Source organism: Lycium ferocissimum, chromosome 4, assembly GCF_029784015.1.
Source record: "Lycium ferocissimum isolate CSIRO_LF1 chromosome 4, AGI_CSIRO_Lferr_CH_V1, whole genome shotgun sequence".
Classification (NCBI taxonomy): domain Eukaryota; kingdom Viridiplantae; phylum Streptophyta; class Magnoliopsida; order Solanales; family Solanaceae; genus Lycium; species Lycium ferocissimum.
Window position 1 is genome coordinate 75,627,199 of NC_081345.1, and position 25,607 is coordinate 75,652,805.

At 40.3% G+C, this 25,607-nt stretch overlaps 1 long non-coding RNA gene across 1 annotated transcript; it reads left to right on the forward strand.

Moving 5' to 3' along the window:
- The first annotated feature begins 22,975 nt into the window (after positions 1–22,975).
- LOC132054939 (uncharacterized) lies at positions 22,976–24,117 on the forward strand. The gene is made up of 2 exons (XR_009414424.1): positions 22,976–23,139; positions 23,842–24,117. It is a non-coding gene; the product is annotated as an uncharacterized LOC132054939 (long non-coding RNA).
- The last annotated feature ends 1,490 nt before the right edge of the window (positions 24,118–25,607 follow it).

Here is a 25,607-nt window from a genome sequence, read left to right on the forward strand (position 1 = left end):
TCCACGTGAGCCTTTCCTTTTCGCAACGCCTAATATAGCACTACATGAGTATTCAAAGCATCTACTCAAATAATACAACAATTGGGAAAGGGAAACCCACTTATTTCTACTCTTTCCAATTGGTTGAACTATCACTTATGGTGAACTCATCATTACCTCTCTCCCAATGATCATAATATTCTAATTCATGGGTTTGTAATCAATTCAACCCTTTTACAAGCAATTTTTATGCTAAAGTTACCATTTTTATGGAACCCTAAGTCTCAATACATCATTCTCATCCACTAGAACTTGAATTCCCATCCTAGGAAGTGATACTCTATAACGTTAGATCAATAAACAACAATAAAATCACTAACCCATTCATTATTCAAGGGTTTCTTAAGTTTTAGGGTTTTAGTCCTTTCATTCACCATTAGAGAACCTTAAACCAATCATGAAACTTAAGATGATGATGGAATGAACTTAAGATGATGATGGAATGAACAAAGTAAAGGGTTGAGACTTACCTTTCAAGAGTATTTTAGCCCTAGCCTTAGAAAATCGCCACAAGTGTTCTTGGGAACTGTTTTGGAGTTATGTGGGGAATGAGTTCGGAATAAAGAATATAAAACGCTGATTCTGCCTCCCGTCGACTGCTGCAGCGATCGATGTCTCGCTACAGCGGTCTCGCTATAGCGGGAAATCTCCCGCTATGGGGGACCTCATTTATTCCCCGACTCCCTGCAGCGGCCAGCCTAGCCCCGCTACGGCGGACTCGCTGTGGTGGAAATCCTTTCGCTTCAAAGAATCGCTCCTTAACCAATGAGCTCGATTTTTCAACAAAACGCAAAGAATAACAAACAATTCAAGTTCTAGTTTTTAGACTTCTGCATCTTTGAGTTATTATTAGCTAATTTCTGTTCTCGAGAAGGTACTAGCAAGGGTACAATGGTCAAAGCCCCCGTAACGACCTAGCTGGTTGTTGTATTACAATAGATCCTATAGACATGCATTCACAGAAGGGATTCAAACACATATAAAGTTGAGACACCACACTTGAATGCTTTCCACATAATGCTAAAGGCATGCGAGCAATCTAACTACAATTTTATATATAATTGAAAACAATAGACGATAACAACACGAACGATGAGAAATTAAGAAGCTTGATCAACCAAAAAATCAAACCGCATTCGAGCCGCAAAATAAGTGGAGTCGAATAACAAACTTTGCTATGGCTTACAGGCGGCGGCCAAAAGAAATTAAACAGTGAAGTACTATTGTGAAATAGTGAGATAAGAGAATGTTGTGTGCTTGAAAGCCTGTGTAAGAGGTGAGAGTAGAATCCAGTTTCTTGAGAGGTTAAAAAAAATACAGTATTTATAGTGTGAGAATTAGAGAATTAAAAATGCTAGGAGAAGTAATTCATGACAAAATTTTGAATTAGGAGAAAATAAAGATTTTGATTTGTGGTGATTTGAGGGAATTGTGCTATGCAAATTTTGAGGGAGATTAATAGTATAAAATAAGAATAACTAAGGGAATAAAATAAAATGCACAAGGAAAGGAAAAGAGGAGATCAAAGTTTTAAGGGAACTAAATAAAAAAGATGCTGGCAAATTTTTGCTATTAGAAGGAAAAATTAACGGGTAGGAAAGGATATAAATGATAAAAGCGAGAGGAATAAGAAATTGTTATGGAAAGAAATTATTATGGAAGGAAATATTAAAAATAACAAAAACAGGTTGAAAATGAGGAAAGGGACGTTGGAGCCGTTGTTGTTGACGAGAAGGGATTGAAAAATATTGGGATAATTTCAGAGACCTCTCTCCAGGTTTGGCTCTATTAAACACACCTCCCTTGTGGTTTACAATATTATGCATACCTTCCTTGTTTTGATTTTCTTGTAACCATTCTTTAAACCTATTTAAAATAAATATAAATGAATTAATATTTGACAAATTTGCCATCAATTTCTTCATACTTAACAAATACTTTAAAAATAAACCAGCAAAAATAAATTAGTACTATTACATATAGATACACGTGTAAAGCCAGCTGCCTACTTATTCTTTTTACGCATATCCTCGTTTTCTTCTTCCTATCGTTAGTACTCTCTTCTTTGTACTGTAACATATCCTTGTTGTACCTTGTAAAAAACTGGAAACATTCACTTAACATAATATCCTCTTAAGATTGAATAAATTAGTACTACTACATATAGATACACGTGTAAAGCCAGCTGCCTACTTATTCTTTTTACGCATATCCTCGTTTTCTTCTTCCTATCGTTAGTACTCTCTTCTTTGTTACTGTAACATATCCTTGTTGTACCTTGTAAAAAACTGGAAACATTCACTTAACATAATATCCTCTTAAGATTGATACCTGCAAGCATCTTATACTGAAGCAAAAATATTGCAAATAGGAATGAAACAAAAATAATAAACGAAACTTTGTCCGTACATGAGTCAAGAAGAATGGCACTTACACGTGTATCTATATGTAAATAGTACTAATTTATTTTTGCTGGTTTATTTTTTAAAGTATTTGTTAAGTATGAAGAAATAAATATTAAGAAGGGAAAATTTGTCAAATCTTAATTCATTTATATTTATTTTAAATAGGTTTAAAGAATGGTTACAAGAAAATCAAAACAAGGGAGGTATGCGTAATATTGTAAACCACAGGGAGGTGATTGTAATAGAGCCAAACTTGGAGGGAGGTCTCTGAAATTATCCCAAGAATATTTGATAGGATTCTTTTCCCTCTTCTTTTTTACTTCCTTTAGGATTTTATATAATGCTATCTAAAATAATAATTAAAATAGCTAACCAAATGAAAGTAAAAAGTGAGAAATTAATGAAAGCAAATTGAAATTAAAATAGCTTGATAAAACAAGTATGCTCTGAATAAAATATATTAATTTGGTTCATCTCGACAAATAATAACTTTAAATAAGTTTCTAAGTATTCAAAATAATAAGAGAGTAGAGGAGTAAAACAGCTCTTAGTAAATAATTGGTACAGCAAATTAATGATAATAAAAATAACATAGATACAAGTGCGATAGTAATTCTAATAAGAAAATGTTTAAATAATATTTATTGAAATATACATATAGAGTTACTACGATATAATAGGACCAATAATATGACGAGAACTTTAGCTTACTTAATTAAATCGGAAAAGGCGTAAATGCATTAGCTAAAATACTTTTTACAAAACTGATAAAATTAAATGGTGATAACGACAACAACAATAGAGAAATTGATAAGAAATTTGACTTGTCATTGTGATAAAAATAGATAGAAAAATATAATTAATATATTAATAAAATAGAAGCTTAAAGAGGTAAATTGGAAGAAAGGCGTGACAAAATTGGGTGTCAACAACCTTGACTGCATACCAACATGAACATGAAATATAAATAATGACTAAACCCCGAATGAGATGGGACTCACCAAAAGCTTATACGAGCAATGTCCTAACGAGCTGATCCGTCGTGAAATGCAGGCCCCTGGCAATAAAGGGACGTCAGTACATTTGAATTGTACAGTCAAACCTCTCTATAACAACATCGTTGGGTCCGAAATTTTTTGATTGTTATAGAGAATTGCTGTTATACACCTATAACAACATTTGTTATTTAAATAATAGTTGGCTATTATACGCAAAAAAGTGGCATAAAATCAATTTTTTTAATGTTGTAAAAAAATAACAAATTATTTAACTTTTAAATCTCAAAGATATGAATGGTTTACTAACTAAACATTAAAAAAAGTTAATACAATTTCAATAAATTCATAATGTATAAAGTTTTAAGCTCTAAGGTGCACATTTTAAATCTACGGTACTTGAAAATTAAATTCATTCGAGATTGATGGGAGAAATTTTATTGTAGCTTGTTTCGTAGAATCCACTCTCTTAGTGGTGATATAATGCTTGAATTTACGAAGATTGTGTCTAAACTTTCAGCAAAAGGGTATCCAATTGCTTTCCCTTGAAGGGAATCTAAGAGTTAAACTATTAAATCTTCTAACCAGTCCAACTAACAATAGGTTGAGGTTCTTCGTCAGCACTTTCATTGTCGTCTTCAGCTTCCATATTCTCTTGTTCTTCCACTCCAATGACATGGGCAATAATCTCTTCATCAGTGAAAGCTTCAATGATAGGAAGTGTTGCATCAAACTCCACATATGTATTCATATGTAATATTCTATCTTAAATATAGTATATTAAATTATCAAATTAAATATTTGGTCAAAGTCTATACTATTTATTATTGGTAATCATAGATATTCTATTTTTATAAATATGGTTTGTTATACCTTGTGGTTTTGTGCATTGAGATTCGTAGTACGTTGGTGTCTTATTTTTGGACACCGGGATTTGTTTCAAGGATATATGAGGTTGGACATGCTTAACTTGTGTTTATAAGTGTTTAAATTCATGTTTGGTGAGTTACGGAAGGATTGGAGAATAAGTGAATCGAAGTGGGAAGGTTCGTCAAAAGTTGTTTTTGTAAAATATAGTATATGGGTCGTATAAGTGAGATATGGTCCGTATTTTGAGACATGGGCCGTATTTAAGGATTTTTACAAATTTCCAGAGAAGGCAGTTTTGGAGATGGTATTATACGGACCGTATAATTTTATACGGCCAGGATGTTGGTCGTATAATGTTATATGGCCAAGGATACGAACCGTATATATATATGATGTTACACCTTGCAAATTTTTGCGTTGGTTGTGAGGTAAACTAGCGTAAGCCGGAGAGGCCATGGAACCTTTATAAGGTTAAGGAAGACTTTTAACAAGTGTTAAGCAAGTATCTAAAGGTTCCAGGATCAAGCAAATTGAAGAAAATAAGTTTGTCGAAACTTTGGGAAAACTTGGCAGAATTTTGGATAGGATTTTTGGTCCAACTTGAGGGAGATATATCTCTTAGCATATGAGGAGTTACGGAATACATAACATATGTAAATTTAAGTTCAGAGAGTCTTCTTTCCAATGCAACTGACAGATTACAAATTTGAGAAATGAGGCCAAAGTTATGGCCTGTATAAAATTATACAACCGGAAATACGAACCGTATAATGTTATACGACTAAGTTATATGGCCAGTTTAATACAAAATCGATGGAAATTTCCAGAATTTAAGTATGATGACCCCTCTTCATTTTAATCATTTTAGACATAACCCCAAGTCCTAAAAACCTCTAAAGACCTCTCCAAACACATTCAAACATATTTCTAAGCCTAAATCAAAGATCAAGGTGAAGATTAAAGTGTTTAGAGTTTCCAAGTGAGCTTTACACTTATCTCCTCTTCTTGAAGATGCTTGGGGTGAGTGTTTGTAAAGTGGAGTAACCTTGGAATTGAAGTGTTCTTGAATTTTGAGGTAAGATTTCATCTTAGTTTCAGGCTTATGAGTTTATTTGGTAATTATGTCAAGATTTGAAGAAAAGAAATTGGAGGAAAAGTTCAAATATGAAATTGATGATAGTTTGAGTTGTGAATTAACTTGAGCTATAATTATGAGCATGTTTTGAGCATATTCTTGTTATGAGGGATAATAATGATGTTAAAGAAGTGTCGTATACAAGTGTATAAGGGGTTGTGTTAAAGATGTTGTTATGGATTGATTATGAAAAGAAGTTTTGGGATTGAATTGAGTATAATTTGAATGTAATCTTGTGATTATGGAATTGTTGATGTATTATTGTGGTTTTGGGAGTTGTTTTGAAGATTGAAGGAAATAGAAGATATAAGGGGAAATGCTGCACAATTTTCGTTAGCACATTTATTAATCTAGTTTGACCCTATAAGCGTTTCTATGACTGACCCTTAGTGCGAATCATCTTGAATGTAGATTTACAAGCTCGGGAGGATAGGCGTTAAGTAAGTTAAGGAGACGACAAGTTATGTTAAGTCTGTCCCTTTCTTTCTTAAGGCATGATCCTATTGTTATGACTTACACATGATATCCATAATGTCCCTATTCCTAAAAATACTACAAGCCTATGGTTCTTGAAGTTCTTATGATATTATTGATCTTTGCCCCATGATTATTGGTCTTATCTTATGATTATTGATCTCATCTTATGGTTGATGATCTTATTCACTGATGTTGATCTCATCTTATGATTATTGTTCCTTCAAGGTGAGATTTGTTCATGATGATAGCTCCATAATGATAATCGGAGGTTTACCCACCTTACGTCACTCCGATGGAGTTTTAGCTTTTATTTGGGCTCTCATGCATACTTTATATATATGTATGTATTTTCTCACACCGCGTCGCTCTATAGTCGGCCGGGCAGGCACGTAGATGTGCACACCACTGCAGTGGGCAGGTTATGATGTTACCTCAGACGTGGGATGCCCCGGACACGGGGTGATGATATGATGATAACACCGAACCTAAATGGTGGGGCAGGATACTATATATATGTATGTATAAAAGTGTTTTTTTTAAAAAGCTAAGCATGCATGACATCCGCCTTAAGAGGCATTCAGAGGTACAGATTGATCTCTTTATCTTATTTTATCTTCATACTTTCATTATTTTGCTATTCATGCCTTACATACTTAGTACATTAATCGTACCGACGTCCTTTTGGTTGTGGACGCTATGTTCATGCCCGCAGGTAGACAGGGAGAGGGACCACACCCCTAGGCTGCTTCTTCAACGATTGTACAAGAGCACTCCATTTGTTCAGGAGCTGCTGTTTAGCTGGTATTATTCTTTTGTGTACATGTATGGGCATGAGGGGGTCCTATCCCGTCTTTATGATGTTATGCACTCCGTGTAGAAGCTCATAGACAGATGTGTATAGTTTGATGTTCTGTGACCTTTTCGGTCCACATTGTGTCATATCATTTTGGCAGCATTGTCAACTTGTGTACATATATATATATATGGGCATAGTTTGTTAGCGATTGAATAGATGTGCATTTATCTCTTGGACTCATGCCCTTACAGATTATGATATTTATGAGTTATCTTTGTGATCCACCTAGATATGATTATGAGATGTATGTCAAAAGGTGCTCGGTATGTTAGATCGGGGTGCCCGTCATGGCCCTCCGATTGAGTCGTGACAAAAATGGAATATGAGTAGTTCGTCCTAGGGTTTTGTCTACGAGTCGTGTCCAGTAGAGTAGTGTTTATGGGTGTGAAGCGCGCCACACTTATAAACAGGAGGCTGCGGGGCATTTAGGAATGATTGACCTTTCTTTTTCATCTTAGATCGTGCGATAGAGCTACGTTATAAGGATTCTCCTTTTCTGACAGTGTGTTATGATTTCAGCGATGCCTGTGAAGAGAAAAGCTACAGCGGCCCAGAAGGGCAAGTTAGTGGCAGGTAAGAGAACTGGACGGGTACCGCTTACAGATGTAGAGGAAGGAGAGTCCCAGAACGAGGTTCCATCTCGGTCCTCCCATACTCCGCCCGCTCCAGAGGAGTATAGAGGAGCCTCAGCTCCAGCCCCAGCACACCCAGTTCCTCCACCGGATACCTCAGGCCAGGAGATGAGAGAGGCTATTCAGTTGTTGACCCAGTTAGTAGCCGCTTAGGCTCAGCGACAGGGTGTGGGTCACGGTGATAGGGTTGTTAGTGCCAGAGTTCATGATTTTATTAACTTGGACCCTTCAGAATTCTTTGGGTCGAAACCAGATGAGGACCCGCAGAACTTTATATATGGGATGTTGAGGACATTGTGGGTGATGCATGCTTCAGCTCTTGAGTTGGTAAAGTTGGCCTCTTACAGATTATGGGATGTTGTTATTCATTGGTATAGCACCTGGATGTCTTCTAGAGGGGTTAACGCACCTCCACCTGTGTGGCAAGAGTTTGTAGAAGCTTTCCTTCGACATTATTTGCCGCCAGAGATTCGACGAGCCCGGGCGTGGGTTCACGAACCTTAGACAAACGGGGAAATATGAGTACTCGGGAATATAGCCTTTGTTTTAATTCACTGGCGAGTCATGCTCCAGCTATGGTAGCTGATATGGGAGATCGTGTTCATCGGTTTGTGAGTGGTTTGGGACCGCATTTGATTGATGATTGCTTGACGGCCTAACTTCAGGAAGGTATGGATATTTCTTGTATTCGGGCCGCCCGGAGAATGCTTAGGAGCGACAACGACGGCGAGGGGTGAGCGTGAGCATGATAGGGGTTATAGTAAGAGGCTAGATCTCGGTCTTGGTAGTGAGTTCGGAAGGGGTCGAAGCGAGCGGTATTCTAGGCATTCAAGCCACTCGGTGGCTAGTACACCTCCGCGATTTGCAGGAAAGAGATTTGATCGACCTATTCTTTCGAGACCAAGTCAGAGTTCCAAAGTCTCGGGTTCTCAACATAGGGGTAATTCAGGCCAGATGAGGCCACTTTTACCACGATGTACTCAGTGTGGTAAACTGCATTTTGGACAGTGCCGCTTGGGTTCAGATGCTTGTTATGCCTGCAGTCAGCCAGGCCATATGATACGTGACTGTCCATCGAGGGGTGGTAGAGGTATCATTCAGCCCACAGGATCAACAAGTGGTTTGTCATTATCTGTACGCCCTCCGGGGCAAGGTTCTCAAACGACAGCAGGTCGTGGTAAAGGCAGAGGGGGAGCGTCCAGTTCGAGCGGTCCTCGGAATCGCATTTACACATTGGCATTTGTGGTCGACAGGATCTTGAGTCTTTGCCTAGTGTTGTTACAGGTATATTATCAGTATCTTCTCATGATGTATATGAATTGATTGATCCGAGTTCTACATTGTCATATGTTACTCCTATTTTGCTAGTCAGTTTGGGGTAAAACCCGAGTCAATTAAATCTTTTGAGGTGTCTACACCTGTTGGTGATCCAGTAATAGCCAGACAAGTATATAGACACTGTGCGGTTATAGTTTGTGATCATCATGCTATGATAGATTTGATTGAGTTAGATATGGTAGACTTTGATGTCATTATGGATATGGATTGGTTGGCCTCTTGTTATGCTAATGTTGATTGCAGAACGAAGGTGGTCTGATTTCAGTTTCCAGAAGAACCAGTGTAGGAGTGGAAGGGTTATACAGCGTCTCCGAGGGGTAGGTTTATTTCCTATCTCAAGGCAAGGAAGATGATTGCTAAAGGTTGTATTTATCATTTAGTCCAGGTTCAAGATACAGGAGCAAAGCCACCGATTCTTTAGTACACGTTCCAGTAGTTAATGAGCTTCCGGATGTATTCCCAGACGAGCTTCCAGGTCTTCCACAAGAAAGAGAGATTGACTTTGCCATCTATGTACTACCAGATACTAAGCCAATATCTATTCCTCCTTACAGAATGGCACCTGCCGAATTGAGGGGGTTGAAGGAGCAACTGAAGGATTTTCTTGAAAAAGGCTTTATCAGGCCTAGCTCGTCGCCGTGGGGAGCACCTGTGTTGTTTTTAAGTAAGAAATATGGTTCGTTATGGATGTGTATCGGCTACAGGCAGCTGAATAAGGTGACAATAAAGAACAAATATCCACTTCCAAGAATTGACGATTTATGTGATCAGTTGCAGGGTCCCAAATGGTTCTCAAAGATAGATTTAAGATCCGGGTATCACCAGGTGAGAGTTAGAGAGAAAGACATTCCGAAGACGATCTTCAGAACCAGATATGGTCATTTTGAATTTCGTGTAATGTCATTTGGGTTGACAAATGCACTGGCAGTATTTATGGATTTAATGAACAGTGTATTCAGGCCTTTCCTGGATTTGTTTGTGATTGTGTTTATTGATGGTATTATGGTATACTCTAGATCAAAGGTAGAGCATGCAGACCATTTACGTGTTGTTCTTAAAGTTCTTCAAGATCGAAAGTTGTATGCAAAGTTCTCTAAATGTGAGTTTTGGTTGAATTTTATAACTTTTCTGGGGCTCATTATTTCAGTTGACGGTATCCGCTTGGATATGCAAAAGATTGAAGCAATAAAGACTTGGCCGAGAGCCAAAACACCTACGGAAGTTCGCAGCTTTCTGGGGTTGGCAGGTTATTATAGGCGATTTGTAGAGGGGTTTTCTTCTATTTCTGCACCACTGATGAAGCTGACTCAGAAATCAGCTAAGTTTTGATAAGCGGATACTTGTGAGTGCAGTTTTCAGGAGTTGAGGAATAGATTGACTACAGCCTCGGTTCGAACACTTCTAGAGGATCGGAGGGCTACATCATTTATTGTGATGCTTTAGGTGTTGGATTAGGTTTTGTGTTAATGCAGCATGGCAAGGTTATAGCTTATGCTTCAAGACAGTTGCGGAAACATGAGCAGAACTACCAACTTATGATCCAGAGTTAGCTGCGGTAATTCATGCATTGAAGATGTGGAGGCACTATTTGTATGGCGTTCATGTTGATATCTATACAGACCACAAGAGTCTCCAATATATTTTCAAGCAGAAGGAGTTAAATTTGCGTCAAAGGCGATGGTTGGAGCTATTGAAAGATTATGATGTTAGTATTTTGTATCATCCTGGAAAGGCGAACGAAGTAGCCGATGCCCTCAGCTGTAGATCCATGGGTAGCTTATATGATATTCAGCCAGAGAAAAAGAAGTTTGTTCTTGAGCTTCAACAGTTAGCAAGCCTAGGAGTTCGATTAGTGGACTCGGGCGATTCGAGAGTTACTATTCATGATGCGGCAGTTTCGTCTTTGGTAGCTGAGGTAAAAGAGCGCCAGTATGAGGATCCTATATTAGTTTACCATAGAGATACATCTCCCTAGAAGAAAAAGTCACCATTGGAGATTTCTACAGATGGAGTTCTTAAATATCGAGGCAGACTATGTGTTCCTGATGTTGCAGGATTACGTCGTCAGATTATGGAGGAGGCTTACTGTTCCCATTATTCTGTTCATCCAGGAATGATAAAGATGTACCATGATATTAAGGAAGTGTATTGGTGGGATGGAATGAAGAAAGACATAGCAAAGTTCGTGGCCTAGTGTCCTAACTGTCAGCAGGTGAAGATTGAGCATCAGAAGCCTAGCGGACTATTTCAAGCTATGGAAATCCCGACTTGGAAATGGGAATTAATTAATATGGATTTCATTACAGGCTTGCCTCATTCTCAGCGTAAGTTTGATTCCATATGGGTGATTGTTGATAGACTTACAAAATCAGCCCATTTTCTACCTGTCAGGACTACTTACTCAGCCGAGGATTATGCGAAGCTTTATATCAAGGAAATAGTCCGACTTCATGGTGTTCCGGTATCTATCATCTCCGACAAGGGTACGCAGTTTACAGCTAATTTCTGGAGGTCTTTTCAGGTGAATCTTAACACAGCATTTCACCCCCAGACTGATGCGCAGGCTGAGCGCACTATTTAAACTCTCGAAGATATGCTCCGAGCATATGTACTAGACTTCAGAGGTAGCTGGGATGATCATTTACCGCTTATTGAGTTCGTGTATAATAACAGTTATCATTCCAGTATCTAGATGGTCCCGTATGAAGCCTTATCTGGGTAGAAGTGCAGGTCACCAATTGGATGGTTTGAAATGGGAGAGACTAAGATAGTAGGGACAGATTTGATTCAACAAGCAATAGAAAAGGTCAAACTTATTCAAGATCGACTATTGGCAGCTCAGAGTCGTCAGAAGTCGTATGCAGATAATCGCCGCCGACACTTAGAGTTTCAAATTGATGACTGGTATTCTTGAAGGTATCACCTATGAAAGGTGTTATAAGGTCTGGTAAGAAGGGCAAACTTAGTCCTCGATATATTGGGCCTTACAGGATTGTACGTCTAGTGGGCCAGGTGGCCTATGAATTAGATCTTCCCTCAGACTTGGAGTCCGTTCATCCGGTCTTTCATGTGTCGATGCTTCGAAACTGTATTAGATATCCTTTAAGAGTTATGCCCATTGATGATGTTCAGCTTACTGAGCAACTATCATATGAAGAGGTTCCCATTGCCATTCTAGATAGACAGGTTCGGAGATTGAGAACTAAGGATGTAGCTTCAGTTAAAGTCCTGTGGAGAAATAAGAATATGGAGGAAATGACTTGGGAAGCTGAAGAAGATATGAAGTCTAGATATCCTCATCTATTTTCAGCTCCAGAACAGATCCAGACTATATCAGGATCGTCTTCAAGTATGTATTATTTATTAGCTACTCTTATTGGTTGTGTGGGGCCATTTTTGTTATTGCTTGTTATGGCCTTGTGTGGCATTGTATGGTTTGGGTTGCTGTGTGGCAGGTTGGTAGTGGTATAGTTACAAGGGAGACTCTGTCGAAATTTATGTAAAATTCCTGGAAGTTAGCATTCGAGGACGAATATTTTTAAGGGGGGAAGAATGTTACACCTTTTAGTTTTGTGCATTGAGATTCATAGTACGTTGGTGTCTTAGTTTTGGACATCAGGATTTGTTTCAAGGATATATGAGGTTAGAAATGCTTAAGTTGTGTTTATAAGAGTTTAAATTCATGTTTGGTGAGTTACGGAAGGATTGGAGAATAAGCGAATCGAAGTGGGAAGGTTCGTCAAAAGTTATTTTTCGAAAATATGGTATATGGGTCGTATAAGTGACATATGGTACGTATTTTAAGATATGGGCCGTATTTAAGGATTTTTAAAAATTTCCGAGAAAAGGCGCTTTTGGAAGTGGTATTATACGGCCAACTATACGAATGTATAATTTTATACGGCCGGGATGTTGGTCGTATAATGTTATACGACAAGGATACGAACCGTATATATATATATATATATATATATATATATATATATATATATATATATATATATATATATATATATATATATATGATGTTACACCTCGCAAATTTTCGCGTTGGTTGTGAGGTAGACTAGTGTAAGCCGGAGAGGCCATGGAACGTTCATAAGGTTAAGGAAGATTTTTAACAAGTGTTAAGCAAGTATCTAAAGGTTCGGGATCAATCGAATCAAAGAACATAAGTTTGTCGAAACTTTGGGAAAACTTGGCAGAATTTTGGACAGGATTTTTAGTCCAACTTGAGGGACGTATATCTCTTATCATATGAGGAGTTACGGAATTCATAGCGTATGTAAATTCAAGTTCAGAGAGTCTTCTTTCCAATGCAACTGACAGATTGCAAATCTGAAAAATGAGGCCAAAGTTACAGCCCGTATAAAATTATACGACCGGAAATACGAATTGTATAATGTTATATGACCAAGTTATACGGCCAGTATAATACAAAGTCGGTGGAAATTTTCAGAATTTAAGTATGATGACCCTTCTTCATTTTAATCATTTTAGACATAACCCCAAGTCCTAGAAACCTCTAGAGACCTCTCCAAACACATTCAAACATATTTCTAAGCCTAAATCAAAGATCAAGGTGAAGATTAAAGTATTTAGGGTTTCCAAGTCATCTTTACACTTGTCCCCTCTTTTTGAAGATGCTTGGGTGAGTGTTTGTAAGGTGGAGTAACCTTGGAATTGAAGTTTCTTGAATTTTGAGGTAAGATTTGATCTTAATTCCATGCTTATGAGTTTATTTGGTAATTATGTCAAGATTTGAAGAAAAGAAATTGGAGGAAAAGTTCAAATATGAAATTGATGATATTTTGAGTTATGAATTAGCTTGAGCTATAATTATTAGCATATTTTGAGCATAATCTTGTTATGAGGGATAATAATGATGTTAAAGAAGTGTTGTATACAAGTGTATAAGGGGTTGTGTTAAAGATGTTGTTATGGATCTATTATGAAAAGAAGTTTTGGGATTGAATTGAGTATAATTTGAATGTAATTGTGATTATGGAATTCTTGATGTATTATTGTGGTTTTGGGAGTAGTTTTGAAGACTGGAGGAAATAGAAGATATCAGGGGAAATGCTGCCCAATTTTCGTTAGCTCATTTATTAATCTAGTTTGACCCTATAAGCGTTTCTAAGACTTACCCTTAGTGCGAATCATCTTGAATGTAGATTTACAAGCTCGAGAGGATAGGCGTTAAGTAAGTTAATGTAACGACCCTCCCGATCATTATGGAAAATCTAGGATCACCCTACCAAATGTAACCCTTCAAATGGTAGAACGAGCTAATAGAAACTCAAACGTAGAAGTCTAAGAACTGAAAACTTAGCTTCTTGTGATTATTGTTTGATTGTATTGAGTCCGTCGGGGGTGACGTAGGAAATTAGACCTCCGTTGGGGATTCTGAGGCCACCGGTGAGTCCATATGGTGTTTTTACATTAATGTGCATGTTTTGGTTGTGTTTGTGAGGCCTCGGATGAAATATTGTGTGGTAGAGTAGAAAACTGTGGAAATTAGGAGCTCACTGGAGCTCAGTGGCACCGCTGGAGCGGACGAAGTACCGCAGCGGTGGGGCCACTGTAGCGGCGGACCTCTCGCCACCGCGGTCAGACTGGAAATGGGGTGTCCGCTATGGCGGGCACTGGACCGTTGTAGCACTTGCGCTATTGCGGTACAACGCTTGCCACAGTGGAGGAAAGGGTTTTGTTAGGTCCGCAGCGCCCGCTCTAGCGAGACCGCCGTAATGGCAGAATGACTGCTGCAGCGGTCAACGGGAGGTAGTAGCCGTGTTATAAACATTTAGTCCGAATTCTTTATTCATAAAACTCCAAAATAGTTTCCAAGGAGCACTTAGGGCGAAATTCTAAAGCTAGGGCAAGAATATTCTTGAGAGGTAAGTCTCAACCATTCCTTCCTTCATTACGCTTTCATCTCTAAGATTATCATCATTCTAATGGGTCTACAATGGTGAATTGGGAATAGTAACCCTAGAACTTAATAGACCTTTAATATTTGGTGGGTTATGAATGTTATTGTATGCTTATCATCTAAAGGATTGGTTTATCACTTTCCAATAAAGAATTGAACTGTTAGAGGCATGAACTAAGTGAATTGAGACTTAGGGTTTCATAAAGATGGTAGCTTGACCATAGAAACTGCTTGTAAGTGATAATTTGATTGAATAACCTTATAAATTGATAGTTTGTGGTTGCTAAGGCCAATGCTAGGATAATTTACACCTAGTAAGCATTCACCCGTTAGAAAAGGGTAAAGTGGAAGGCTGTTCATTGAATTAATATTGTTGACTAGAGTGATTGTGACTTATTTAGCATCTTAATTGCTAGACTTTGAGCGTTCTGAGGCATTACTGAAGGGAAAGATTTGATTAGTTGATTGTATGTGTTATGAGATTGATAGGAGAAAAACATGTCTAGTATTCGAGCATAATGTGTGGTTGAAATTTCTATATGCTATTGAGTGAGCGATAATGTGGGCTTAATGCCGTTGTTCGATGTGATGTGATCTATATTGTGATGACAATTGTGGTGAGAAGTTAATATGATCTTCTTGATAAAATTGAGATACTACTTGAAAACTGATCATTGAAAGTGATGTGGAAGATATATATATATATATATATATATATATATATATGAAAAGGCACATTTGACCGGGGGTGAGGTTGTAACCTAGATATGAAAAGGCACATTTGACAGGGGGTGAAGATGTGACGTAGATTATAGGCTAGTGGTACGAGATTTTTTTCAGAACGAGTGGTATATGAACATCATGGGTCCCATGCAGGTCATGACTATTGGGCAAAGACACCAATTAGCATGTATGTACATGAGTGATCAGTGGCTGAGTAAGTGAGATTATTGTTGGGAGGTTTATTCCCTTGCTTGTTTTCGTTGACTTGATTGTTAATATTATTGGTTAACTTGATTGTTAATATTATTGATTTACTTGGTGTTGGCTATCTGATTAAGTGTTGTTGACTGGTCTGTCTATTTTATTGATTTTATTATTCATGCATGATACTAATCTTAGTCGGCCTATGATATCGACCGGTACATAGTATTTGTATTGATACTACCTTGCTGCATTCTTTTAAGTGCAGATTGTGATCCAAAGATCGCTACCCGACCTCATATTTAGCCTTCAGGCCATTTGCTGACAGATTGAAGGTGAGCTTCTATCCATGCCAGGCCGCCCGAAGATCTTCTTTATTTAATGTCTATTTCCATTCCAAACATTGATGTTTATTTATTTCAAATAGTATACGTTCCTTAGACATGTTTTTGGATTAGAGTCCTTATACGGTGACTTTCGAATTTTGGGATTGTAATAGTTAGGACTTCCGCATTTTCGATTATTGCTTATGGCATGACTACTTTTAATTAATCTTGTGTTTAAATTTGTATGAACTGATTTAATTGGTTAAATAAAAATGGACTTGAATGAGTAGGTAGTTAGGCGTATTGGTTCGACCACTAGTAGAGAGGGTGGGTGCCAGTCATGGTGGGTTGGGTCGTGACAGAGTTAGTATCAGAGCTTTAGGTTCATCGATCTCGTCGTACAAGGACATGTCTAGTAGAGTCTTGCGGATCGGTACGGAAACTTCTGTACTTATCTTTGCGAGGCTACCGGACCCTAGGAAAATTCTCTTTCCTTTCTTTCTTTCGTGCTACTTGATTCCAATTGGTATCCGGATAATTCAAATTGGTATCTGACTATCCTTCATTCTCTCGCAGATGGCGAGAACACGCCAGCAGCCAAGGGTAGAGGTGGAGGTAGAGGGAGCGATGACAGGGGCGGCACATGGTTGGGGCGGAGTCCCGGCGGTTGATCTCGTGCCTCCGGTGGCTCTGTGGGGCGCGGGAGCCGCGCCGGCTGCGCCGACGGCAGTGCCAACTCCGCCAGGGGCTGCAGCTGCTCCAGGTATACTAGACGTGATGGCTTAGGTGTTGAACTGGTCACATGGGTTGGCACAGACAGGAGCGATACCAGCCATTCCAGCAGGTAGGGATGCTGGGGATAGCAGCCCCAGGTCCAGACAGAGTTCAGGCGCCGGGAGTTAGCATGCCGTAGCCGTGGCTCCTCGCTTGGATGAATTTTTGGGTTTCGAGGAAATTTTTTAGGTCAGTTACAGGACCGGTGATGACCAGTGAGGAGCATGATTTATTTTGGAGGTTCACTAAAATGATGCCTCCGGTTTTCTATGGTACTGAATCAGAGGATGCGTACGAGTTCATCATGGATTGTCATGAGAGGCTTCATAAGATGGGGGCTGTGGACAAGTATGGTGTTGAGTTTATGACCTTCCAGTTCCTGGGTGATGCCAAGTTATGGTGGAGGGCATATGTGGAGTGCAGGCCAGTTGGGTCACCACCGTTGACTTGGATTCAGTTCTATTCAGTGTTTCTAGACAATTATGCTCCGCATACCCTGAGGGATAGAAGGAAGGATGAGTTTGCTATTGGTCAGGGAAACTCATCTGTTGCTGTTTATGAATCTCTTTCCATTCTTTGTCCCGATATGCTCTTCAGTTGCTGCCTACTGAGGAGGAGAAGATCAGGCGTTTCGTGAAGGGATTGAACATTGGACTTCAGCTATCAGCTCTTCGGCTTGTAGCCATTGGGGCTTCATTCCAGGAGGTAGTGGAGCATGTCCGTATTGTTGAGGGGATTAGACAGGAGAATTATGCAAAGCAGGTAGAGAAGAAAGCTTGAAAGGGTAGGAATTTCAGCAACTCCTTCTCTAGGGTCGAGTTCCCCGAGTGCATTCGGGGCGTCGGTTCGGTCCGCTATGCGGTGTACGGTAAGGGCCCATCGGGGGGCCAATTATCATTCTTCGGGTCGGCGTGGGGGGTATACGCTTCGTCGACGTACGTTCGGCGACTTACGGCGGGCCCATGCTTTGTTATTAGTGTGGTGAGCTAGGGCATATTAAGAGGTTTTGCCCCAGACTCAGACAGGGTGGTCAGGGACTCAGTATTAGGATACTCGAGCTCCATTCGCACCAGATCAGGGAGGCAAGGACCGTGTACAGGCAGGGCGTCCACACGCCGGGTAGGGGTGGCGCTCAGCCTAACCGAGGCGGTCCTCAGGCAGGCAGAGGTGGACAACAGCCCGGCAGGGGCGGGGCTCAGACTGGATAGGGTAATCACAATGGTTCACAGGATACAGGAGGGCACGGTCAGTTGTATGCCTTCCCAGGCAGACCCGAGGTACGAGGCCCCCGATGCCGTCATCATAGGAGATGGCTTCTGTTTTATTTGACCTGGGTTCTACTTTTTCATATGTGTCTTCATATTTTGTTGTGGGTTTGGATATGATTTGTGATACTGTTGATGCCCCTATCCATGTATCTACTCCGGTCGGGGATTCGGTGGTGGTAGATAGAGTCTACCGTTCTTGCGTGATTACATTTTTGGGATATAGTACTTGGGCGGATTTAATTATCCTAGACATGGTAGACTTTGATGTCATCTTGGGTATGAGTTGGTTTTTTCCGCATTATGCAATTCTAGATTGTCACTCTAAAACAGTTACATTAGCTATGCCCGGGTACCTAGACTCGAGTGGAAAGGTAACCCTAGTCCTCTCCCTAAGAAAGTTATATCCTTCATTCGTGCTAGGAAGCTAGTAAAGAAGAGTTGTTTAGCTTATTTGGCACATATCCATGATATCATTGATTTAGTTCCACTGGTACGCGAGTTTGCGGATGTGTTTCCCGTGGACTTGCCAGGTATGCCACCTGACCGTGACATTGACTTCCGGATTGATTTAGACCCATGGACTCGGCCTATCTCTATTCCACCCAATAGGATGGAGCCCGCAGAGTTAAGGGAATTGAAAGAGCAGTTGCAGGATCTCTTGAGTAAGGGGTTTATTAGCCTGAGTGCCTCTCCTTAGGGTGCTCCAGTGTTGTTTGTTAAAAAGAAGGACGGGTCTATGCGTATGTGTATGATTATCATCAGCTGAATAAGGTTACTATCCGAAACAATTATCCCATCCCTCGTATTGATGATTTGTTTAATCAGCTACAGGGAGCTTCGGTGTTCTCCAAAATTGACTTGAGGTCAAGGTATCACCGGTTAAAGATCCGGGCAGAAGATGTTCCTAAGACAGCTTTTAGGACCAGGTATGGACACTATGAGTTTTTGGTTATGTCTTTCAGGCTTACTAATGCCCAGCTACGTTTATGGATATGATGAACAGCGTTTTTAAGCCCTATTTAGATTCATTTGTGATAGTGTTCATCGATGATATCCTGGAATATTCTAGAAGTAAGGAGGAGCATGAGAAACATTCAAGGATTGCTCTTGAGGTATTGCGGGAGGAGAAGTTGTATGCTAAGTTCTCCAAGTGTGAATTTTGGTTGTCTTCAGTGTCCTTCTTCGGGATGTAATTTCGAAGGAGGGTATTATGGTGGATCCATAGAAAATTTAGGCAGTGAGGGAATGGGCTAGGCCCACGTCAGTGATCGAAATCCGCAGTTTCGTGGGTCTGGCTAGCTATTATAGTCGGTTTGTGAAAGGTTTTGCCTCTATTACTTCTCATTTGACCCGTTTGACTTAGAAAGAGGTACCGTTTCAGTGGTCCGACGAGTGTGAGGAGAGCTTTCAAAAGCTCAAGACCTTGTTAACGACAACTCCTATTCTAGCATTGCCCGTGGAGGGCAAAAAATTTGTTGTTTATTGTGATGCTTCATGATCTGGTTTGGGTGTTGTTTTGATACAGGAAAAGAAGGTGATTGCGTATGCTTATAGACAGTTGGATATGCATAAGAAGAACTATCCTACTCATGACTTGGAATTGGCAGCAGTGGTGTTTGCACCGAAAATATGGAGGCACTACTTGTATGGTGTCCATTGTGAGGTGTACACTGATCATCGCAGCTTGCAGCATGTATTCACTCAGAGGGATCTGAACTCTAGGCAGCGGAGATGGATAGAGTTGCTTAAGGATTATGACATCACTATTCTATATCATCCTGGTAATGCGAATGTGGTGGCCGACGTTGAGTAGGAAGCCAGTCAGTATGGGAAGTCTGGCTCGTTTGATCCTTCGGAGCGTCCGTTAGCTAGAGAGGTTCAGACTCTGGCTAATAGTTTCATGAGGCTGGATATGTCTAGCAAGGGCAGAATGTTGGCTTGTGTTGAGGCTAGGTCATCGTTTCTAGAGCATATTAAGGCTAAACAGTTTGAGGATGCTAAGTTATGTAAAATTCGTGACAAAGTGTTGCGTGGTGAGACCAAGGAGGTCGTGATCGACGAAGAGGGGGTGGTATGGATTAAGGAGCGAGCTTGCCTACCACGTGTGGGTGATTTGGTCAAGACGATTCTAGTAGAGGCTCATAGTTTGAGGTATTCCATTCATCCTGCCGCTACTAAGATGTATCGAGATCTGAGACAGCATTACTGGTGGGCTAGGATAAAGCGTGACATAGTGGAGTTTGTTGCTCAGTGTTTGAACTGCCAACAGGTGAAGTATGAACATCAGAAACCCGGGGGTACACTTCAGAGGATGCCCATTCCTGAGTGGAAGTGGGAAAGAATAGTAATGGATTTCGTGGTTGGTCTTCCAAAGACGTTTGGGAAGTTTGATTCCATATGGGTTATCATTGACAGGTTGAATAAGTCTGCTCATTTTATTCCAGTCTAGGTAACGTATAATGCAAAGAAGTTAGCCAAGTTGTACATCAGGGAGGTGGTTCGATTGCATGGTGTTCCAGTTTCCATCATCTTTGGCAGGGGCACGAAGTTTACATCTCGATTTTGGAAGCATCTGCATGAGGAATTAGGTACTAGGTTGGACCTTAGTATAGCTTTCCACCCTCAGACTGACGAGCAGCCCGAGCGGACTAATCAGGGTCTTGAGGATATGCTTCGGGCTTGTGTGATAGATTTTGGTGGTCACTGGGATCAGTTCTTACCATTGGTAGAGTTCGCATACAACAATAGCTACCACTCGAGTATCGACATGGCTCCATTTGAGGCTTTGTATGGGAGGAGATGTAGGCCTCCTATTAGTTGTTTCGATGCGTTCGAGCTGAGACCTTGGAGTACGGACCTTCTGAGAGAGTCATTAGAGAAAGTGAAGGTGATTTAAGCTAAGCTTGTGGCAGCAAAGAGTAGGTAAAAGGATGCGGACCGAAAGGTCCGAGATCTTGAATTTATGGAAGGAGAGCAAGTTTTGTTGAAAGTTTCACCCATGAAGGGTGTGATGAGATTTAGGAAGAGGAGCAAGCTCAGATCGAGATTCATTGGGCCATTTGAGATCCTCAAGCGTGTGAGGGAGGTAGCTTATGAGCTGGCTTTACCTCCGGGCTTATCAGGCGTTCATCCGGTATTTCACGTTTCGATGTTGAAGAAGTACCATGGCGATGGTTCGTACATAATCCGTTGGGATTCGATTATACTAGATGAGAACTTGACGTATAAGGAAGAGCCTATTGCTAACTTAGATAGAGACGTTCGTAAGTTGAGGTCGAAGGAAATAGCCTCCGTGAAAGTTCAGTGGAAGAATCGCCCAGTTGAGGAAGCTACTTGGGAAACAGAATCAGATATGCATAGCAAGTATCCTCAGCTTTTCGCCGAGACAGGTACTTTTTCCTAGATTCCTCATCCTTGTCCGTTCGGGGACGAATAGTGTTTTAATTGGTATCTGATGTAACGACCCTCCCGGTCGTTATGGAAAATCTAGGATCTCCTTACCAAATAGAACCCTTCCAATGGTAGAACGAGCTAATAGAAACTCAAATGTAGAAGTCTAAGAACTGAAAACTTGGCTTATTGTGATTATTGTTTGATTGTATTGAGTCCATTGGGGGGTGACGTAGGAAATTAGACCTCCGTTGGGGATTCCGAGGCCACGGGTGAGTCCGTATGGTGTTTTTACATTAATGTGCATATTTTGGTTGTGTTTCTGAGGCCTCGGATGAAGTGTTGTGAGGTAGAGTTGAAAACTATGGAAATTAAAGAGCTCACTGGTTCAGTGGCACCGCTGTAGCGGACGAAGTACCGTTGCGGTGGGGCCGCTGTAGCGGCGGACTTCTCGTCATCGCAGTCAGACGGGAAATGGGGTGTCCACTATTGTCACGACCCAAACCGGAGGGCCGCGGCCCGACACCCCAGACCTGCTCGGTGAGTGCCATACTACCATTCTATTCATAAGTCACACACCTTTTTGTGAACCTTTAAATAATGAAATGATGCTTCCGTCAAGTAAAACATGAAAACTTTTTAATAGAACTTTTTCATCATGTTAGGGACTTCTCCCTTATCGTTAAGTCAAAGAAAACCTTTAGTCACAATAAAATCTTTAGATCAATGCATACGAACACATCGACCTATGTGGCTGCCTCACACAACTGTCGACATCTTAACGCACTATCCACAGGACACTGCCTACAAAAGTCTCTAACAAGGACCAAGTTACCAAAACATAAGTTGGGACAGGGCCCCAACATACCCGTAATCCACCCGACTCGAGGACATACATAAGTACTCTGACTCGGCAACACTCCGAATGAAAATAGAGTTCACCGGTCCGTGATGGCCGAACATCCTCGGCAAGGGTCCCTATCCATCTGCACCACGTGGCATGAAACACAGCGCCACCAGGCAAAGTGTAACAACCCAATTTTTAAATAAGGGTTTAATTGGTAATTTTAGCTAAAAGGAATTTAAAAGAAAAGAAATTTGTAATTAGAATTAAAGAGAAAATACAAAAGAAGCAATTTAGCGGGCCAAGCCCAAAAAGGAAAAGGAAAAGGAAAAAAAAAGAACTTTAAAAGTCTGATGGCTAAGCCATCAGACGTGAATCACTAAATTGCTGAAAGGAAAAAAAAAAGGGGGAAACGAGCCTACAGAGGGAGAAAAACCAGTGGGACAAAGGAAAAGAAAGAGAGAAAAAGAAAGGAAAAGAGGGGATAAAAATAAGAACTTTCATCCCAAATCATCAAGGTAATGACTCTAATCTTTTATTTAAGTTTATTACATAATTATGGGTGAATCTTTATGGTGAAAATATGGGGATATTTTGAGGAATTGAGAAAGTTTAACTCTAGGGTCCTTCAATCAAAATCATTGATTTGAAAGGGCAAATAGCGTCGGACTTTAGACGTCTATATATCGTTGTAATCCTCTTATAAGGCCTTTCCGAAAACATAAGTCTTGTCGGGTTTTGATCACATTGACTAGAGGGTGTTTTCGTCCTTTAAAATTTGACTTTAACCGTTTAAGTCTCTAAAAATATAGAAGTGGTTTACCCTAAGGGTTTTGACCATTCTAAATCCATTTTTGTGTAGTTTAAGGCAATTCGGAGACTCGAGAACGCAGTTTTGATTTATTGGGAAGTGTGCTTGAATTGTGAATTTGAGGTAAGTGAGACTTTAAGCTTTGGGTACTTGCTTTTTAAAACCCGTTTTAAAAATATGTTTTGTCTGCCTGGTCCATGTGTTGGGGCAAGCGTGTGCTTGGCAGAATTGGTGGTCCTTAAGGCCAGCCGCATATACTTTATTTTCAAATAATCTAAAACTGTCTTTATAAATTATTTTGTGATGTGATATAGCTGTGAGCTATGATATTGGGGCATTGTGTATGCTTCCCTTAGTATTGTGTATGATTCTTGATTATATTGCGGCATTGTGTATGCTTCCCTTAGCATTGTGTATGCTTCTTGATGATATTGGGGCATTGTGTATGCTTCCCTTAGCATTGTGTATGCTTCTTGATGATATTGGGGCATTGTGTATGCTTCCCTTAGCATTGTGTATGCTTCTCGACATATTTGGCACATTTTGTATGTTGCCGTGAATTCATGGTGTTGATTAATTCTTTAACTGCCATTTATAACAGGTCCTTAGTGTAAATTGTGTTGAGATATATAATATACTAGATAAACAGTGGTTTGGGACTTGGTTGCTATTATATAATGATATATTCATGTGCGTAATATTTTGTACTTGTTGTGGTGTTTGTATTTTCAAACACTTGTTCCAGAGGTATTTAAAGTGGCGGGTCGAGGATCTTACTGGGTTAAATTTATGTATAAATCACTCCTTACCTGCATGTCCATGCAGAAACTGTCGTTGAGAACGAGGCTGGTAATTGAAGATTTCGTGAGTGGAGTCTGTTGCTGAGGTGAGCCACCACATTGTTCGCGGAGGCAGCCATTTCAGCTTTATCTAGTTTATTTCTAGTTATTTCTTTTATTTTGGGTTTACATGCCCGACACTCAAACTCATGTAACTCTGTTAGATGCTCCATGGTCTTAGCGTGGGATGTGGGCTAGAGATTCTTTTTCTCTTAGCGTTGGTTGGTTTTCATAAATCGATTATGGATTTGGTTGGCGACTATTTCGCATTTTTATCATTAATAACGTTGTTGGACCTGCGCTGATTTTCTTTTAGTGCTTTCGTAAATAATTAAGGGTACGATATATGGTTCGCCTGGCGGGTGGTGTTTGCTGGGTGCCAATCACGTCTAGCGAGTATATTGAGACGTGACAAAGTTGGTATCAGAGCTTAGGCTTTAAGTCCAGGGTCATGGAGCAGTGTTTAGTAGAGTCTTGTTCATGGGTCTGTAGGCGCCCATACTTATGACCTTGAGGTTACTGAACATTTAGGAAGTTTTCCCTTCTTTCATTCCTCATTCGTGCGTGAGTTGAATCAAGTCTAACCTTGTAATATTTATTTCGCAGATGGCTAAGAAACGCGCATCTTTATCTGCTAAACGTGGTGCTGGACAAAGTGCTACCCGCGGTGGTAGACAAGCTGGTACTCATCAGACTAGAGCTCAGACTAGGACTCAGGCCACTCCTCAGCCCGAAGTTGTGAATGGAGGTCAGCCCCGAGTTGCGTCAGAGCAAGTGCAAGAACAAGTGGTTCCGAACACTCCACCAGCACCAGCTGTTGCACCTACTATTGCTTTGCCCGCAGATGTGGTGACCAAATTGTTGAATGTGTTGGAGGGATTGGCGCCTAATCATAGGGGACTTTCCAGGTCCTCAAGCTACTTCACAAGCACAAGCTCAAGCTCAAGTTCAGTTGAATGTTGCAGCTAATCAGACACCTCAATTGGCCCCTCAACAGGTTGTCCAGTCTACAGGGCAATCCAAGGAGTTTAAGAATTTCATGGATCTTAAGCCACCAGAGTTTGATGCTTCACCAACTTCTATTGAACCTAAGAAGTTCATTGATCATTGTGAAAAGATATTGACTATGTTGGGGCTTAAGGAGACTCGTGGTGTGAAATTTACCACTTTCTTATTCTCAGGGTCTGCAGAGTCTTGGTGGATTTCGATTCAGAGAGGTAGACAAGCAGGGTTACCACCTGTTACTTGGTCAGAATTTTTAGCATTATTTAAGGACAGGTTTATTCCATTAAGCAAACAAGATGACATGAGACGTCAGTTCAATAATCTGCGACAGGGAACTATGACCATTACAGAGTATGAGGCCAAGTTAACAGATTTATCCAGGTATGTGTCTTCTTTGGTTGAGGATCCGAGAGAGAAGGTGAGACGATTCGTGGAACGATTTGAGCATCGCTATCGTGGTCCTGTAGTACGAGATGTGCGATATGGTACCTATTCAGATGTAGTTGACACTACTCGCTGTTACGAGTCCTATTTAGAGATGGACAAAGTTGAGCGTGAAAGCAAAAAGTCACGTAACACGGGTAGGTTTAGTGGTACTCCATCTAGGGGCAAGAGTGGTTTTTATTGTGGGCAGTCCAGACCTACTCAGTCAGAATCAGTGGTGCAGTCTTCTAGTGGTTTTTCAGCTAAACAGGGCCAGCTGCAGATGCAGAGAAAGGGTAGCAGCTCCTATCAGTCAGGTTATCA